This window comes from Podarcis filfolensis, assembly GCF_964270895.1.
Source record: "Podarcis filfolensis genome assembly, chromosome: 4".
In the NCBI taxonomy this organism is placed as follows: domain Eukaryota; kingdom Metazoa; phylum Chordata; class Lepidosauria; order Squamata; family Lacertidae; genus Podarcis; species Podarcis filfolensis.
Window position 1 is genome coordinate 91,789,514 of NC_139607.1, and position 15,309 is coordinate 91,804,822.

A 15,309-nucleotide genomic window follows, 5' to 3' on the forward strand; every position below is an offset into this window, starting at 1 on the left:
TCATAATTATTTTCCGTAGCATTTTGGGTTGAGTTCTTTTCTCAGTCTGCAATTTCACATTCAGTCATGCTTGTATAGAGACATAGGAAGAAGACCTGGATTTGGGATGTCACATTTTTCAAATTTAGGATAGCCCTCGGCTATTATCTGGTCCACATCAACAATGCTTGACAACTTTGCTCCTGACCTTTTTAAATAAAGAAATTAGGCTACAATCAAAATCACCTTTGCAGCAGGCTGAGTGTACGTGTGTGGATTTGGTGGTAGTTTTTGGCCGTTGAATTATTGATTTAATGGATTGATTCATTATATTTCAATGTTGCTTTTCATTCAAATGAATCTCAGAGTGGCTCACAAACAATAAGTAGCAGTAACATGATAGAACATCACAAATACAGCATAAATCATATAGAATAATTAACAAATTGTCAGTGAAGCAATTACAATATATCTTCTTCTTCTTTGACGATCACTCATAGCCGAGTAAGATCATCTTTCATAAGTATGGTTTTAACAGTGAGTCCGTAAGTGACTGTGGAGGCCAAATCTGGATCTACATGTCCTTCCGCAGAGGGGACATAGGTTTCCAGGTGGGAGTTGATCATGGTAAGGGTTTGCCAAGCGTTTCTCCCTTGTGTCCTGAGTTTGAGTGTCTTCAAAGCCCATGACACCTTTGATAAAGGCTGTTCTCTAATTGGAGCACTCGCAGGCCAGTGTTTCCCAATTGTTGATGTTTATACTACATTTTTAAAGATTTGCCTTGAGAGAGTTTTTAAACCTCTTTTGTTGACCACCAGCATTACACTTACTATTTTAAAGTTCAGAATAGAGTAGTTGCTTTGGAAGACAATAATCAGGCATCCACACAACATGACCAGTCCAATGAAGTTGATGTTGGAGAATCATTGCTTCGGCACTGGTGATCTTTGCTTCTTCCCGTACACTGGCATTAGTTCACCTGTCTTCCCAAGTGATGTGTAACATTTTTTGGAGACTCTGTTGATGAAATATTTCAAGTAGTTAGAGATGGCATTTATAAGCGGTCCATGTTTCCCAAGCATACAGCAAGGTAACAACTAAAAAATATGCTAAGCATCACAACTGAAGCATAAGTTATATTATATGATTAACAAATCAATACCACATTTATAATCTATGAAACAATATTAACATTAACAAAATATCAATAATAATAATAATAATAATAATAATAATAATAATAATAATAATTTATTTACATCCTGCCCATCTGGCTGGGTTTCCCCAGCCATTCTGGGTGGTTCCCAACATAATAATAATAATAATAATAATAATAATAATAATAAAGCAATAAATCACCAAACATTTAAAACTTCCCTAAACAGGGCTACCTTCAGATGTCTTCTAAATTTAGATAAACTAAGCACTGTTAAGTTCATACATAAACTCTCCACACCCGCATGACTCATAATCTTTCACTCTGTTCAGCTCATTAAAATACATAGACACATAATGTCTATGGCAGCAACTTCCTTCTGAAGGTTCTTTAGGCTAGAAGTATGGCAACATAGATGAAACCAACCACCCTCTGATGGCAGACAGAGTCTCTCACCCCTCACAGATCTCCCTCTTGTCCTTGCATGCCATTTTGGGCCACCCTATCGTGTGTTGCATCCAACTACACTGAAATATACTCAGAGTCGCAAAGTGATTTCATGCTCTTTATTCAGCTCATAGTGGTGAGGAGGAATGAATGAAAGTCCCCTCAAAGCATCTGCTTTATATACATTATTTACACAATGGGCTGCACATGATTGGCTAATTCCAGAATTCTACTGTAAGCCAATCAGGTTGTGGATTCACTTCTATCTGGAGCATGATTGGGTGGTTCCTGCCAACCAATCATACTGCTGCATTGTTTTAGGACCAATCAGACTGCTGCATTCTGAATCCTATTGTTCTAGGACCAATCAGACTGCTGCAGTTTGGATCCTATTCAACTCAGTACATAACATACACCCTACGCAGAGTAGAACTATTGGAATTCTATTAACTTCACTGGGTCTGCTTTGAGTGGGACTAGTCCTGGCTACAACCACAAGTCTCTCTGTTTCCTCAGCTCAGTTTGTTGTCTTCCTGGTTGTGCAGAAGAGAGCACCATGATTAATGGTCTTCCGTCAATCTGATTGATGGGCTTTCTGGTTGCGATAGGTAAGAGATCTGAGAAGGTAGTGCTGGAGGAGCTCACAAACGAAGACTGCCTACTGTTATTGTTTCTGAGGCATTTTTATGTGAAGTTGACGGTAGTCTTGGGTGCAAGAAAAGGGCAGACAATTGCGCTGTTGTGGAAATCCTGAACTGTTGGTAACATGGTGTTGACTGCAATGAAACCCTCGCGTCTCTTAGGTTGTAAAACCTCATGCTGTGTTAGCGAGTTGGCCAGCTCATTGTTTTGAGCAGATTATGATATCTCTTTAATCAAAGTGTGGCAGAAAATCACTTTTAATACAGCCTTTGCTAAAGAGGCTTTTTAAAGCTTGTGTGTAGCTCTCTAGCACGTACAGCAATAACTGCTAAATCATTGGGCTGCAGTCTTGTACACACTTTCATAGGAGTAGACATCACTGAACTTACCTGTGAGTAGACCTGTATGGGATTGTGCTCTTTGTCTCCCCTCGCCCCTTCTTTGTCACTAAGAAAGTTCATGTTCTTGCTCCAGGTGCATTCTGAATTCAGTTCTGCATTTATTACCTGGAATGATTGTCTTAAATTTCTGCTGTTGTTTACTTTTATTTTAGGTATACGCAGTTAGCTGGTGTTCCTAAATGGAATGTGAGCACACACCCTCCTCACTGTCTGGAGTTGGGGATTTTTGGTGGAGGAATGCTTTGTCTGTATAAATGCTGTTATCTGCTGCTAACGAGACTTCAAAAAATGCTTTAACTGCATGTTCCAAGCTATACAGCAAACAAAAAACTCCGGCCAGGTGTGAGACGAAGTCAGGCAAATGGTTCCTTCAACTTGATGGTTTTAAAACTTCCTGCCTTCGGAGAAGGGCTAGCATCAGCTTTGAGGCTGCCCTGAGTAATGTGCCCTCCCTACTCACAAGCACCCACAGGCTGCTACCATGAGACCCAGGCTAGATCTACACAGCTATAAAAAAACGCTCTGCAAACCCCCCCCCAAAAAAACCCCCACCATTGTAAAGCTCACAATTGAAAATACTATGGAGTTGCGATTTCAGCTCTGCAGCGCCATCTGATGTCACAGTGTTGTTGGTTAGTCATTTAGTTGTGTCCGACTCTTCATGACCCTATCGACCAGAGCACGCTAGGCACTTCTGTCTTCCACTGCCTCCCGCAGTTTGGTCAAACTCATGTTGGTAGCTTCGAGAACACTGCCCAACCATCTCGTCTTCTGTCATCCTCCTTATGCCCTCCATCTTTCCCAACATCAGGGTCTTTTCCAGGGAGTCTTCTCTTCTCATGAGGTGGCCAAAGTATTGGAGCCTCAGCTTCAGGATGTGTCTTTCCAGTGAGCACTCAGGGCTGATTTCCTTCAGAATGGATCGGTTTGATCTTCTTGCAGTCCATGGGACTCTCAAGAGTCTCCTCCAGCACCATAATTCAAAAGCATCAATTCTTTGGCGATCAGCCTTCATTATGGTCCAGCTCTCACTTCCATACATCACTACTGGGAAAACCATAGCTTTAACAGTGTTATAACGCTGTATTTTGACTAATGTAGCTGCATCTCCAGTGTGGTGTAGTGGTTAGAGTGTTTGGCCAAGACCTGGGAAACCAAGGTTTGAATCCCCACTTGGCCATGAAGCTTGCTGGGTGACCTTAGGCCAGTCACTGCTGCTCAGCCTACCCTACACCTCAAGATTGTTATGAGGACTGAATGAGGAGAGGTAGTGTGCATTACTGGGAGGAACAGCTGGTAGTTGCCACTGGTCTCCAGATCTAATTGGATTGGATGGAAGCAGAGGCAGGCCAGAAGTGGCATTGTGCGGCAACAGTTGTGGTTGGGAGGGAAGATATTGACTCCTCAGTCAGTATATAAATGAGGAAGGCTGCTGAGGGCAGCATTGCAAAATACAAACTTGACCATTTTTAAAAAAATGGTTTTTATTGTCTAGTTTTTATGTATAGTTCTTGCAAACCATTCTGATTTTTTTTTAATGAATTGCGGTATATCAGTATTTTTTAATAAATGTAATAAATGCAGCCCCTAACAATGTCCACTGACCTCCTAAAAGATGAGTAGCAATGGTTTGTTGTTGGCATCTGCCTGTCTTGGGAGACAATGGAGCAGTGCATATTTGGGGGGTGAAGTTGAGTAGCAAGGGGACCAGAAGCTCCATCATTGGATATGGTAAACATTGGATAGGCTACCAGTTCCTTAGCACAAGCCCAGAAATAGCCCTGCCCTTCAAATCTACCAGCCACGCTTCTGACAGCAGGGGGACAAAGGACAGCGTTGTGGGTTTAAGGTAAAGGTACCCCTGCCCGTACGGGCCAGTCGTGTCCGACTCTAGGGTTGTGCGCCCATCTCACGTAAGAGGCCAGGGGCCAGCGGTGTCCGGAGACACTTCCGGGTCACGTGGCCAGCATGACGAAGCTGCTCTGGCGAGCCAGCACCAGCGCAGCACACGGAAACGCCGTTTACCTTCCCGCTATAAAGCGGTACCTATTTATCTACTTGCACTTGGGGGTGCTTTCGAATTGCTAGGTGGGCAGGAGCTGGGACCGAAAGACGGGAGCTCACCCTGCCGCGGAGATTCGAACCGCCGACCATGCGACCAGCAAGTCCTAGGCACTGAGGTTTTACCCACAGCGCCACCTGCGTCCCAAACCGTTGTGGGTTTAAAGCCCCCCCAAAAAGAATTTTACTTTCAAAAAGTGTTTGAACAATAGTTTCCTTAGTGTTTACTCTAGGCTGGGGTGGTCCATGGCTTCATTAAGGTGGCCTGTATCATTCCCACACTAAAATACTTATTTCTAAGTGTATTTTTTACTACTGCTTTTATTTCTCACACTGCATTTCAATTTGTATTCCATGGACAAAACAGGAACTAAAAGAAGCAGTAAAAATAAAAACCATACAGCATCTAGCATAGCATGTTACAATTGCTACAACAGGCAGAAAAATCACCAAGACCACCAGCAATTTTTAAGTGGCCTGTGGGCAGTGAGGAGTTAGGAAGCCACAGTTCTAGGTAGTTGTTCTCTAGCTAAATATGTTGGCCCATCTATAAAACAACCAGGAAAAAAACCTCTTCCTTGGACAGTGGGAAACTGTCCTGTTCCTTTGTCAAAGGAGTAATATTGGGATGCACAAAATGTTGCCCTCCATATGCATTGCAGGGGGTTGGACTGGATAATCCTTGGCGGTCCCTTAAAAGGTAAAGGGACCCCTGACCATTAGGTCCAGTTGTGGCCGACTCTGGGGTTGCAGCGCTCATCTCGCTTTATTGGCCAAGGGAGCCGGCGTACAGCTTCTGGCTCATGTAGCCAGCATGACTAAGCCACTTCTGGCGAAGCAGAGCAGTGCACGGAAATGCTGTTTACCTTCCCGCCGGAGCAGTACCTATTTATCTACTTGCACTTTGACGTGCTTTCAAACTGCTAGGTTGGCAGGAGCAGGGACCGAGCAACTGGAGCTCACCCCGTCGTGGGGATTCAAACCGCTGACCTTCTGATCGGCAAGTCCTAGGCTCTGTGGTTTAACCCACAGCGCCACCCGCGTCCCTGTAAGGGGGTCCCTTACAGCTCCACAATTCTATCCTTCTATGCTTCTATGATTCTGTGTCCCCTTCATGGATCACTGCCTTGCCGTGGCGAAGGGGCTTGAATAACTCAGAGAAGCTATGAGCTATGCCGTGCAGGGCCACCCAAGATGAACAACAACAATGATTCTGTGTTGCTGGACTATAACTCCCATCATCCCTGACCATTGACCGTATGGGCAGGAGCTGATGGGAGGTGAAGCCCAACATCATATAGAAGGCAGCATGTTAGCAACCTTTGAAATAATACAGCTGGTACTTATTTTTACTCTATCTTTTGAAGAGCCGGTTTAGGCTGGAAGGTCGTGTGCATGTGTTTAAGAAAGCGTACCATTTTGAGTAGTGAGTGGAGTGTGACTGGGAAACAAATCAGCATGTCATTTCATCTTGGAACGCATCCAAGGAGATTGAGAAGACAAGAAGCAAATTAACATCTGTGCCTTCCCACCATCTTCCTACTTGGATTGAAAATGTGCAAAGGAGGTTTTTTCGCTTGTCTGTTCTTGGGTTCGCTCAAAATAGAATCTTCCGAAAGAAGCTTGTGAATGGGTTCACTGTAAAGTATACACTTCAGGGGGGAAATAATAATGTGCTTATGAAGAAGAACAAACAGCAATTTTGACTCTGGAGGTAGCATCAGAAATATTGGGGGCGCACGCACACACACCAATATGCTTCCATTTCTCTCTTTGGCACTCTGGAGGAATGTATCCTCTTAAAAAATATTAAATACCACCACCCCCTGTGACACGCTGCCGATCGGTGGGCCAGCAATGCTGTTCTGCTCCCACCTTTAAGGCAACAGTGTGATTCATTTTTTAATGATAGTAGCTGCCGGCTTGTAACTATGGAGTGGATTGTCATGGAAACCGCACTCCTTCATCTAAATTTACACCAGGACTTGTTATGAGCAAGACGGTGCTGACTTGAAAGAGAACCTGTTTTAATATGTAACTTAATAAAGAGGGAATCGTAAGAGTTGGAGTCAGCGGCCTCGGGGGTCGCCCCTTCCAACCTCCTGCCGTTGCAGGAAGCTCATTCCTACAGCACCCAGGGCCAGATTTAGGTTTGATGAGGCCCTAAGCCATGGGTAGGCAAACTAAAGTCCGGGGGCAGGATCTGGCCCAATCACCTTCTAAATCTGGCCCGTGGACGGTCTGGGAATCAGAGTGTTTTTACATGAGTAGTATGTGTACTTTTATTTAAAATGCGTCTCTGGGTTATTTGTGGGGCCTGCCTGGCGTTTTTACATGAGTAGAATGTGTGCTTTTATTTAAAATGCATCTCTGGGTTAATTGCGGGGCATAGGAATTTGTTAATTCCCCCCGCCCAAAATATAGTCCGGCCCCCCACAAGGTCTGAGGGACAGTGGACCGGCCCCCTTCTGAAAAAGTTTGCTGACCCCTGACTTAGCTACTGAAGGTAATGGGGCCCTTTATATGTCCAGGTGTCCTTTGTCAACAACAGATTGTCACTGTTTTTTGTGCTGAATATATGCTATATGGCAATTTATACACCTAATAGGTATCTAAAGCCATTTGCACATTTCAATTTGATTTTAATTAATTTTTATAATTGAAATGTTTTTAGAATGTTGGATTATTTGATTGTTGTTAGCCGCCCTGAGCCCGGCTTCGGCTGGGGAGGGCGGGATATAAATAAAATTTATTATTATTATTATTATTATTATTATTATTATTATTATGTATCTAAAGCCATTTGCACATGTTGTCATGCAACCAGTCCATGCAGAATGTAGGCACCCTATATATAGAAATGATCAAACCAGTGATATTTTAGGGAGCAGGCTAGCAGGCGGGGCCCATTACTTACATCATAGGAGCCTAAACAACACAAAACACTGTTGCTGTATGTAGGTTTTATTTTATTTGTTTTTTAGCTTATATTTTGGAAATGTACATCCAGGTTTTTCCCCCCTTTACATTTTTTTTTTGGGGGGGGGGCCAAGAGAGTGGGCCCCTAAGCTATAGCTTGTTTAGCTTATACATAAATCCGGCACTGACAGCACCCCTGATACGTTGCCATCCTGAGAGAAGGAGAAAGAGAACGAGTGAAGATGCACTTCACGTGCCACACCTTTGAGATTTCCCGGGGGCAGGGGGTGGGGAGTCCATCTGCAAATATAGCATGTGAATGACACCAATCTATCTCCACTCTTTGAGGAAGCATGACTCTGCAAAGCAGTCGCTTGGAATTAGAGGGGTGTTGAGATCATGCCTGGCTTTTAAGGGCTTTCCATAGGCATCTGCTTGGCCAATGTAAGAGCAGGATGCTGGGCTGGACCAGATGGGCCTTTGGTCTGATCCAGAAGAGGTGCTCTTAAGTTCTTGGATGTTTGCGAAACCAGCTAGCCAGGGTGTCTGATCCGTGAGCTACAAGGCGCCCTGGCTGATGAAGCGTTGAGGCGAGTTAGGCAGACATCTCGGTTCAGCAGCAGGGCTAGAGTCCATGGCACCCTGCTCTGCCCAATGAAATCCTAAACTCTCAGTAAGGCAACGTTCTGCCTTGCCTTCATTGCACGCAGCACTGTTTCTCTTCAGCGGCAGTCCAGCTTCCCCCCAAAAACTAAGTTATTCACTGTGGTGAGAATATGGAACTTGCATACTTCACACAATTAATTAGGTAACTTACACTGTCCTCAAGTTGCTCCACTCCAATAATCTGAATGCAAAATCACAATGCAAATTATGTGTGTGTAATCAGTCGCATATTGTTTGCAGACTGAAAACAACAACAACTGTGAATACCATTCAAATTCTCTTCGTGTTGGAAGGGATCCCAATGGTCATCTAGTCCAACCCCCTGCAATGCAGGGATCTCAGCTAAAGCATCCACAACACTGTTGAAACTTGGATCCCTTTTGCCTGTTATTTGCTGCATATTTGGGTTTCTGCTAATTGCTATGGATTTTTACAGATCCTGCTGGTTTCTTCCTCTTTTAGGCTTTTCTAGGTTTCTATGTGTCTGTCTGTCTGTCTGTCTGTCTATCTGATGTGTTTTTGATTGATGTCTATAAGATGGTGTTAGTTACCATATGCTCCTCTGCAAGGTGTGTGGGAGCTATAAACATATTAAAAAATGTATGATTATTGGGGGATCAGAGCGGGAAGAGGTAGACAACCAGTGTAATAGAAGCAGAAACAGCATTGCCACTTTATAAGGGATGGGGCTTCCGTTTGCAGGATGCAGAAGTTCCACAGGTGCAGACTCCTCTACCAACTACAGATCGAGAAGGCCAGCACCTGTTGGCTGGCATCCTGTTTCAGGGCTTATAAAACTGCACTTCCAAAAAAAAAAAAAAAAGGAACAGGCATATTATCTTGCAACTTGCCGTCTTAAATTTATGGTGAAACAGAGACAATAAAAGGTTCTGAGTGCCATCTGCTGGGCATATTCAGAACTGGCCACACAAATCAGAAAACTCCTTTTTGCTTTCTTGGTAACTTCTGCATCCAAAAACGTTTAAAAGTTATATTATAAACAGAACCAGTATTTCTGCGGAGACTTAGTACGATTAAGCAGTATAAAGGAGTCAGTAATTGCTTTCATGAACTTGCTTCTCGAGGTGCCGTTTGCAAGAACCTCTTTTCTGTGCTGGTCCAGCCCATAGTTCAGTCCAGCATCCTGCTTCTGGCAGAGGTCAGTCAAAAGTTGAAGGTTTCGTTGCTGACTATTAGAGCCCCATAGCAATTGGGGACCAGGAGACCTAGCTGGCTGCCCCCTCCAGTGTAGACGAAGCCAGGCCATCAGATCTTCCAAGAACATGGAAGTGTGCTTGAGATCTTCTGATGACAATATGCAATGGGCTTTTTCAGCGGCGGTAAAATGACCTCAGATGTTTAAGTCCTGTCAAAGACAACTATGGGGTTGCAGCACTCATCCCGTTTTGGGTCGAGGGAACCGGTGTTTATCCACAGACAGCTTTCCGGGTCATGTGGCCAGCAGGACTAAACTGCTTCTAGCGTAACGGGACACCGTGATGGAAACCAGAGCACACAGAAACACCGTCTACCTTCTTGCCGCAGTGATACCTATTTATCTACTTGTGCTGGTGTGCTTTTGAACTGCTAGGTTGGCTGGAGCTGGGAAAGAGCAACGGGAGCTCACCCTGTCACGGGGATTCGAACCGCCCACCTTCTGATCGGCAAGCCCAAGAGGCTCAGTGGTTTAGACCACAGCACCACTGGCATCTTTGCAATGCCCTATACAAAAACTCTTGCAGTGGCCTATCTCAGCCAGCGCCCTTTTCTCACGGTGGCCAACCAGATGCCTGTGGGAAACCCGCAAGTGAGATTTAAGCTCAGGAGCACTTTTTCCACCTTTGGCTTCCAGCAACTGGTATTCAGAAGCAATGCTCCATCCAAGCATGGAGGGAGGGCATAGCCATTGTGGCTGGTAACACTCCGTAGCCTCATCCTCCACGAATCTGCGCAGTCCTCTTTTAAAACCATCAAAGTTGGTGGCCATTGCTGCCTCCTGTGGCAGAGAGTTCCACAGTTTAACTATTCACTGTGTGAAGAAATGCTTTCTTTTATCTGTCCTGAATCTTCCAACGTTTGGTTTCAGTGGATGTCCCTGAGTTCTAGAGACATGAGAGAGGGAGAGAAACTGTTCTCTATCTCTTTTCTCTATGCTGTGCATATATCTTTTTACAAGTTTTAAACACCCCTTAAAGACATATATCTACCCATGCTCTGATTTAGACACAAGAATATATAGATGTTCCATGCTTTTTCAGCACTGGTCAGTTTTATTGATTTATTTGTGTGGTTTCAATCTGTTTGTATTTAGCTCTATGAAAGCTTCTTTGGGTGTTGTTGTTGTATTTTATGAACTCTCATTGAACCCCCCTCTCCCCATTATATCTTAGGCAAACAACCTTCTTTTTGTATTAAGCAGTATATACATTTTATAAATAAATCAGCCTTCTGTAGGGATATGAAGGGAACAGCCATCACCATCTCTGGTTTCTCACAAGTCTTCCTTTCTTTAGAGTTAGGCAGTTTGTAGCCTGGTAGCACTTGAGGCTGAGGCCTCATATTACGTGTCCCCCAACTATTTTTGGTGTGGTTTCAGAACTATTGGAAGGGGAAATATTTTATTTCATTTCAAAACTCCCCCGCCCCCTGGTTGTATGGAAACACATTCACATTTCCAGCTATCTGAGAGCAAATGAGCATGTAGAAATTGGTATGTTTGTGTTTTTTGGGGTTTCTTTTGGGGGGGCATACTAAAGTCAGAAAGGAATTGCTTTCATTATTACTTATTTATTATCTATTAAATTTGGATACTACTCTATGCCTACTCTATGCCTGTGCTTTGTATGCAGAAAACCCCAATTTCAGTCCCCAGCATCTCTAGGTAGGGCTAAGAGAGACCTTTGTCTAAATCCCTGGAGAGCATTTTGCAAATCAGTGTAGACAAACCCAGTGGTAGAAGGCAGCTCCTTAGCTTCCTCACCCCAGTGGGACTGACTTCTGAACAGATCGGCACAGGACTATGACTCCTAATCTTATATGAGCCAAGGTGAAAGGGCAGCTTTGTCTCTGGCTCCACTTATCATTGGCTCTGGCTCCACCCAGTACCTTCAGGGGGGGAAATGTTTCTCCTCCCCTACCTTAAAGGAGAACCAAAAGGCAGTTCAGAGGCAGTGAGAGCTGGACCATAAAGAAGGCTGATCACCGAAGAATTGATGCTTTTGAATTATGGTGCTGGAGGAGACTCTTGAGAGTCCCATGGACTGCAAAAAGATCAAACCGATCCATTCTGAAGGAAATCAGCCCTGAGTGCTCACTGGAAGGACAGATCCTGAAGCTGAGGCTCCAATACTTTGGCCACCTCATGAGAAGAGAAGAATCCCTGGAAAAGACCCCGATGTTGGGAAAGATTGAGGGCACGAGGAGAAGGGGACGACAGAGGACGAGATGGTTGGACAGTGTTCTCGAAGCTACCAGCATGAGTTTGACCAAACTGCGGGAGGCAGTGGAAGACAAGAATGCCTGGCGTGCTCTGGTCCATGGGGTCACGAAGAGTCGGACACGACTAAACAACTAAACAGCCACAACAATCCCACTGAATACAAGTCACTTTGGTTTAACAATGGGAGAGACAAGTTCCTTTTCTGCCCTCTGGGCTTCCCAGAAGCATGTTTGCGCTACTGTGGGGAAACCCAGATTTGATCCACCGTGAGCTCTCAAGTTCTTACATCAAAATTGCTTGCATCACCTGTTGTGAAAAATTGCAGAAATGTCTGAAGTACATTTACCTTGAAGTAAGCCACATTGTTTTAATGAGGCTTACTCTCGGGTAGGGACGCAGTTGGGTAAAACCTCAGCGCCTGGGACTTGCCTATCGCATGGTCGGTGGTTCGAATCCCCGCGGCGGGGTGCGCTCCCGTCATTCGGTCCCAGCGCCTGCCAACCTAGCAGTTCGAAAGCACCTCCGGGTGCAAGTAGATAAATAGGGACCGCTTACCAGCGGGAAGGTAAACGGCGTTCCGTGTGCTGTGCTGGCCAGATGCAGCTTGTCACGCTGGCCACGTGACCTGGAAGTGTCTGCGGACAGCGCTGGCTCCCAGCCTATAGAGTGAGATGAGCGCACAACCCTACAGTCTGGCAAGACTGGCCCGTACGGGCAGGGGTACCTTTACCTTTTTTTTACTCTCGGGTAACTGGGAATAGGATTGCAGACCTAACCTACTCTCTTAAACAGTGCTTTTTTGGGGGGGCAGGGGTACACATACCCCTAAACATTTTGTGACTCTAAGCCTGGCCTCATTGAGAGGCAGTATTTCAATATGAGTAGGAAAATGAGAGTAACTCTAAACATTTTTTTTTAAAGGAAAAAACACTCACTGCTCTTAAATAAAATAAAATAATGGCTACCGCATTTATGAAAGCCATAAGCATTTCAACGGCCCAAACAGTGACATTTTAATAAATGCTATAATGCATTTTAATAGATGCTGTAATCTTTATTTTAAGTCATTGATACTGTATGGTGTTTCCACTTTAACTCCTCTTGTTCTATAGTAAATCTCTCACAGTTGTAATCTGCTAATAGAGGTGAAAATTACAACCAAAGTTATTTTTTGCCAGATATTTTAAAAGAATACTGATTTTAGGCATGTGGTAAAATAAAAGACCCCTTTAAAGACCAAAAATAAGACAAGGGTCTTATGGTCTGCCATTAGAAACATGCTGCTCTTACTACAACCTGTACAACCGACTTTTAAATTGGTGATTTATTATGTGTAACAACAATAAAATGCATAGCATTGGGTATGCCTGGTGTTTGTTTTTTTCTGGCAATATAAGTGGTCTGTTTGTTTAGGGTATTTGCATAGTGCTTAATTACTGGAATCTCTAAATGGTGTGTGTAAAAATTACAGCAGCACACCATGAATAAAAACCAATTAAAGCTAATCATAAAAACAGAAAGCTTCCTTAAAATGCCTGCTGGAAAACTGCTTTTTGTTAGGTACCTGAAGTTCAACAGGGAGGTGGGTCTGTCTAATCTCTGCTGGGATGGGGTCCCGCAGAATCCAGCCCATAATACTGACTGCACAACTCCTGGTGAGATTTTTGCATGGCAGGGGGTTGGACTAGATGACTCTCAGGGCCCAACTCTACAGTTCTGTGATTTTTTGGTGATACAATCTGTGCATCTGAACCGTGGGAGACCACTAGTACAGTCTCCCCCAAACATATCAGTGATTAGGTGGGGATATTCTTGCATTGTAGGGGATTAGACTAGATTACCCTTGTGGACCCTTCCAACTCTACCATTCTGTGATTCTACATGAAGCATCAGGCATCCCTTAAGCTATCCTGGATTCAAGTGTTAAGGGCCTTGTAAATTCATACCTGAATGGTAACAGTAATAGTAATTTATTATTTGTACCCCACCCATCTGGCTGGGTTTCCCCAGCCACTCTGGGTAGCTCCCAACAAAGATTTAAAATAAATTAAAATGTCACACATTAAAAACTTCCCTGAACAGGGCTGCCTTCAGATGTCTTCTAAATATCAGGTAGTTGTTTATCTCTTTGACATCTGATGGGAGGGCGTTCCACAGGGCGGGCGCCACCACCGAGAAGGCCCTCTGCCTGGTTCCCTGTAGCTTAGCTTCTCGCGGTGAGGGAACCACCTGAAGGGCCCTCAGCGCTGGACCTCAGTGTCTGGGCAGAACGATGGGGGTGGAGAGGCTCCTTCAGGTAAACTGAGCCAGTATTGATGGCTTGTTAACTGGGTATGTTTAGCTTGGCAAAGAGGAGACTGAGAGGAGATATGAGAGACATCTTCAAATATCTCAAGGGCTGTCACATGGAAGATGGAGCAAGCTTGTTTTCTTCTCTGGAGGGTAGGACCCGAACCAATGGCTTCAAGTTACAAGAAAGGCTATTCCGACTAAACTTTCTGACAGTAAGAGCTGTTTGACAGTGGAATGGTCTCCCTTAGGAGGTTATGGACTCTCCTTCTCTGGAGGTTTTTAAGCAGAGGGTGGATGGCCATCTCTCATGGATACTTTAGCTGAGATTCCTGCATTGCCGAGGGTTGGACTAGATGACCCTTGGGGTCCCTTCCAACTCTACAGTTCTATGATTCTATGAACATTTGAGCAGCCTGTGCAAGCTTTAAAGCACCATTGCTAAGTGCTGGCGATCACTTGTCCCCACCAACAGACTAGCTGAAGCATCATGATGACAAAACTACAAGTGATGTGACCCCATACATTTCTACTCAGACATAATCCCCACTAAGTTCAATGGGTCTTATTCCCAGGTGAGTGGGCATAGAATTCTTCGCCTTAATGTTCACATGGGCCTTCCCCCATATCTGTTCAAAGCCCTTCACATGATTTTAATGGAGGAGGCCTATTTCAGTCCCATATTGCAACTGGAGGACTGAGGCTGGGAGATGAATAAGTTGTATACGAGGTGAGTTTGGAAAAGGTGACTTTGTGCCACAGCTGAGTCTCAGAGTCTGCTTCTAGATGACCTGTTAATAGATCACTCATCCTGATTTACAGTGGTACCTCGGGTTACAGACGCTTCAGGTTACAGACGCTTCAGGTTACAGACTCCGCTAACCCACAAATAGTACTTCGGGTTAAGAATTTTGCTACAGGATGAGAACAGAAATCGTGTGCCGGCGCCAGCGGCGGCAGCAGCAGCAGCAGGAGGCCCCATTAGCTAAAGTGGTACCTCAGGTTAAGAACACTTTCAGGTTAAGAACGGACCACCACAATGAATTAAGTTCTTAACCCGAGGTACCACTGTATTTGCAAAAGGTTTGTGCAGAGATTAGATAATGGCAGCTGTTTACTAAGTATCCATTCTGATTTGTTCCCAATGAGGTTTTTTATGACATTACATCAAGAAAACGATTACCCCACACTTCCTAGTGCATTTCCCCAGTACTTTCCTTACAGCAAAAAGTCCGGCTTTGTGAGGAAGTGGTTTCCTTGCAAAAGGGCACCAAAATCAACCTGAATCTGCCAGTATGTGATTGTATCCC

At 44.4% G+C, this 15,309-nt stretch overlaps 1 protein-coding gene across 27 annotated transcripts in view; it reads left to right on the forward strand.

The window, feature by feature from the left end:
• Positions 1-15,309, forward strand: part of DLG2 (discs large MAGUK scaffold protein 2) — an 877,737-nt gene that overhangs the window by 349,776 nt on the left and 512,652 nt on the right. The gene's annotated exons all lie outside the window — the stretch shown is intronic.